At 32.0% G+C, this 5000-nt stretch overlaps 3 non-coding genes across 3 annotated transcripts in view; 1 reads left to right on the top strand and 2 right to left on the bottom strand.

The window, feature by feature from the left end:
- TRNAT-GGU (transfer RNA threonine (anticodon GGU)) overlaps positions 1-6 on the bottom strand; it is a 72-nt gene extending 66 nt beyond the window's left edge. The window contains exon 1 of the tRNA in view: positions 1-6. This exon is cut by the window's left edge and continues 66 nt beyond it. This is a non-coding gene — a tRNA (tRNA-Thr).
- A 1117-nt stretch (positions 7-1123) lies between these two features.
- Positions 1124-1207, top strand: TRNAY-GUA (transfer RNA tyrosine (anticodon GUA)). The gene has a single exon. It is a non-coding gene; the product is annotated as a tRNA-Tyr (tRNA).
- A 3471-nt stretch (positions 1208-4678) lies between these two features.
- On the bottom strand, positions 4679-4750 carry TRNAC-GCA (transfer RNA cysteine (anticodon GCA)). Its single transcript has one exon. It is a non-coding gene; the product is annotated as a tRNA-Cys (tRNA).
- Positions 4751-5000: the final 250 nt, after the last annotated feature.

Genomic DNA, 5000 nt, shown 5'->3' with positions numbered 1-5000 from the left:
AAAGGCCTATTTGATTCAATTTCTGAATAAGCCACTAGCCACGATGAGTCTAGTGTATATAATTATTATAAATTATAAATAATAATTTATGTACATAAATATATCTTATCCACATAGTCGTTCATTCAGGAACGAAAAATTGGATTTATCTAATGAGTATAGGTAAAATGGTTTATTGATATTGGATTTGATCAATGCAATGAATTGTTTCATCATAAGACCGATCCTAATTAAATTGATGAGCCCCACCCTAACGAAATTCATTTGATTGAGACATGTACACCCACGAATTGAATATAGATCCATTCACCGAATCATTGATAAAGCAATTCGACTTGGCGAGAAAAACAATTTTCAATAACTTGTTGATCCCTATCCCTCTCTTCCCCAGATTTCCAAATTTATCGTTTTTGAATTTCTTGGCTTAGTGTGAGATCGAAATATACCTACCTAACCGAATCTTAACAATGAGTGAATCAATGAGTGAAAGTATGAGAAATTGAGTTTAATCCCGTTTATAGCATATGGCAAACCAATCACTTCCCGAAGGGTACTAGCCTTCGTATTATTTAACTAAAATAATAATATAGTTTTTTTTTTCTTTTCGAATATTTATTCTTTTTGTTTTTTCATTTTTTAGACGTTTCTTCTAATCACTACTAAACCACTATTTTCATTTGATATTCTATAATGTAATTAATATAACTATATATTCAAATTGTAAAATTTATGTATATTATTTATTTTTTAATAAAGAAAAAAAAAATGCAATTCAATTTCAAATAAAAGAATTTCTATATAGAATTATATGGGTAATAGTGATTAGAATGAACGATTCATAAATATAAATCCCAAATCAAAAAATTCTATGGAATAATGAAAGACAGAAAAATCCTTCGAATTGCATCATATTAGTCGATTATATTTATATTGACAATTTCAAAAAACTATTCATACTATGATCATAGTATGATGGCAGTCGGGCAAGTATGCCCCCATCGTCTAGTGGTTCAGGACATCTCTCTTTCAAGGAGGCAGCGGGGATTCGACTTCCCCTGGGGGTAGGGTACTACGAAAGGAAGTTGATCATGGATTATCAATAAGCTTGGAATTGATTCTTCCCGGGTCGATGCCCGAGCGGTTAATGGGGACGGACTGTAAATTCGTTGGCAATATGTCTACGCTGGTTCAAATCCAGCTCGGCCCAATAATTCGCGGATCCACCATAAAATGATATAACCCATTTGTCCTTCGACAGAAATGCTTGATATGAAAGAATAAAAAAAACTCTTTTTTTATTGATTGACAGATTGATTATCAATCAATTTGACAATAACGAAAAAATGACTATTAATCCATGCTCCTCTCACTAAAGTACATGTCTCCGCGCATATCAATCTATTACTCGCGTCTCTGTCTGGTAAAATATGACAATTCGAATCAAAAATCTACATAGAAAGGTTTGAAGGAAATTAAATCAACAACATATGTTGTACACTTTATTTCCCCGGGATTGTAGTTCAATTGGTCAGAGCACCGCCCTGTCAAGGCGGAAGCTGCGGGTTCGAGCCCCGTCAGTCCCGATGGATCCAAATCCAATAAAAAAAAATACATCAATTCATCTCTTTCTTTCCTGTGAAAGAGAGAACAAATAACATAACTTAATTTTATTCCAAACGGGATCTCTCTTATTTTTTTTCCACATTTTTCATCAAAAAAAAATATGGAAATTTCCATTTCTTCAACGAGTATTGATTGATGGGAGAAAGCCATATGTGCCATATGTGAATTACCGCAATTATTGGTAGCATCATATTCCGGATTCGAAAGAATACCGTACTGGGTCTAGTTGATTACGCCCGATTTTTGTAATGGAATAGAGTACTATACGTTTCCGGGAAGCACATACACAAAGGGAATTTGGACGATACAAAAAAAATTGTACATAGTAAACTATGATCTAATTTTTCGTCTTAAAGCAAAATATATACGTTCAGGCTCCGATTTTGTGTAACCTCAATTAGTAAATTCAATTACTAATTTGAATTTGAAATAATCTATCTCATTCAAATTTCACACTTAACTTTTGATATATACGTCCCACTACTAATTCAAGGAAAGAGGATATTAATACAAACAAGGATCCCCATCTATCTGTCTTAGTGAGGGAATTAATAATTTTTGAAAGTTTAAGTTTAGTTTAATTATTTTTTTTTAAGAAGATTTGATCAGTACAAAAAAAGGAAGGAGTTTAGTTCGAACCTACCTCCTTTTCCTTTTTTGAATTTCGCTGCTATTGTTTGCTTGAGTTTGTTTATAAACAATGTGAGGGTAAAGGTAGTCTGATGAGACTTCATCAGATAATTGCATTGGACAAGAGGGCAGTAGATTATAGAAAAGAAAGAATGCAAAAAATTAGAAATAAAAAAAAAGTACAGAAATTCTTGATTGCATCAGGAATCCCATTTTGTTTGAATTCGGTATGGATAAAAGATCTTCCTATGTTATACTATTCAATTCTCGACGATGAATCGATTTGATAGCTCCGATATTGTTATTCATGATATTTTAATACGATTCGATATCATCGAGATGCAATGCAGCCCATTGAATTTACAAGCGAAACATTTATCATCTCTATGGGATTAAATCCCGAGTTATTGCGAATAAAAAATGAAACGATGAGATTATGGAAGTAAATATTCTCGCATTTATTGCTACTGCACTGTTCATTCTAGTTCCTACCGCCTTTTTACTTATAATATACGTAAAAACAATCAGTCAAAGTGATTAATTTGAATTAATCTTGACTTTTTTGTTCTTATCAATGATTGAAGATAAGAAAAATCACAAGGATTCCAATTTCGCGTCTTAAATGAAATTGGCGGACTAGAATTATCAGTATTCTACGAGAGAAGTATTCTATGAGATCCGATAGTATGGTAGAAAGAAATATATGAATCCTTCTACCATACTATCTCTTATTGTTATTGAAGTGTATAAAATTGTACTCTATAAAAATAGAGGTTGAATATAGATCAATTTGAATATAGATGAATCTACAATATATATCTTTCTATTTATATAGAGATATCATATCTCTTACATATATGTAATGTTAATATAATATACATCGTGGCCCAATTCTATTTCTTTGCTTCATAATTCATGTTGATTCCAATGAATCTGAAATGAAATAATCGAAAGGCCACTAATCCTTTTTTTAGCATTCAAAAGAAGTAATTGATTGAGCAATTGACAGATGATCCAGGGGTTCGGTTCCGTAGGAACTTTTTATCTTCGGATTTCGAAAAGAATTAGTAAACCCCATCTTTAACGTTTGAACCATGATATGAAATGAGTTCGATAAAACAAGCAGAAATCCTATTTTGAAAATAACTAAAATACTAAGAATAATAAATAAAACAAGTGGTAAGCACGTAATATGTGGGTGGCTACCCCGAGGTACTATCTTATTATGAAGTAGTAGATTATTATGCGGAGTATCTCATTGGACAACCACTATGTCTATGTTCTTTCGTGTCGAAAGTATGTATCCACTTAAAAACTTATAATCAGAACTATTTTTTTTTTTTTTTTACTGTTCAAAAAAAATCAAAGAAAAAAAGTTTTGCAGAATGATCTATAAAATAAACCAAAAACAATCGATACAGTTTGATTCTTCAATTAGTAGTACTTCTAGAGTCCACTTCTTCCCCATACTACGAGTGAAAGAGAAAATGTAAAGACTACCATTAAAGCAGCCCAAGCGAGACTTACCATATCCATGTGAATTATGTCCCCTATCTCTATGAATATAAAAGAATTATTCCATAATTGCTCACTAATAATTATTATTCACTAATAATAGTGGAATCACTAGCGCATAGTCAAAAAGAGATTCGGGCACAACACCATTGATCAAACAATCCAAAAAATCGAATTATAACAAGTTATTATATGATTTCTAGTATAATCGAAAAAATTAAGTACAAATAAAAGAGGCAGAGAAACTCTTGGAAGTATCAAAGGAGTGTTAGTACCATGTAGGAATAATAAGACCTAGTCTTTCTTTTGTTGTCCTGCATTTCATTACATTAAAAAATGAGTATAAAAATAGTCAATCAACATAGATCACTATCTATCGCATACCCCTATTATTCCTTTCTCATTTGATCTAATCTTTACTGTCTCCCGATTGTTTCATAGAGACAATCGGGAGATGGGATGACCTATTACATGCTAGAGCTTATCGAAAAGAAAGAAGTTCCTTTTTTTAAGATTCAAATAAAAAAAAGCCAATTATCCATTCAATATAATAGTGATTGAATGCTCGAGCACTCAGATACTTTCATGAGTCCATATATAAAGTATCTTCCTCCTTTCCGTAACTCAAAATGAAATTCGATTCCCTAATTCAAGACCCAATCAGTAGACACCACATTCGGAGTCGAAGGGTTATCATATCAAGATTTAACGATTATTTTTCATTACTCTACTAAATTCTTGAAACGAAACCTAGACGCAAGGATGTATAGCATTTTACAGAACCCCAACGATGCTTAGAATCAAGCAAATATAAAGAGGCTTGCTTTTTTTTTTCTTCTCCTGGAAAAAAAATGATAAAGTTATATCAGCAAAATAGCAGAAAGTATTTCCATTCTTTTGTTTGTTGATGAGGCGACACCCGGATTTGAACTGGGGAAAAAGGGATTTGCAGTCCCCCGCCTTACCGCTCGGCCATGCCGCCAAAACGATACAAAATATTGTATTGGCTCTATCTCTTCGATTGATAGTATCTTACAACACACAATATCTAAAACTAAAAACCGAAAAACTTTACTTTCTTTTTCTATTGAAAAAAAAATGTGGATTTTCAGTCACAAAAGCAAAAATTAAGGAGACAAATGGGAACCGTTAACTTTAACAATTGACTGTGAATTCATAAATGATTCTTGGATTAAAATTGAAAATTAGGTTTCCCTAATGATATAAGAAAA

This window comes from Cucurbita pepo, chromosome 1, assembly GCF_057944985.1.
Source record: "Cucurbita pepo subsp. pepo isolate OVF chromosome 1, ASM5794498v1, whole genome shotgun sequence".
Taxonomy (NCBI): domain Eukaryota; kingdom Viridiplantae; phylum Streptophyta; class Magnoliopsida; order Cucurbitales; family Cucurbitaceae; genus Cucurbita; species Cucurbita pepo.
Note: the sequence above shows the minus strand (reverse complement) of the source record. Positions and strands in the feature narration are given on the sequence as shown.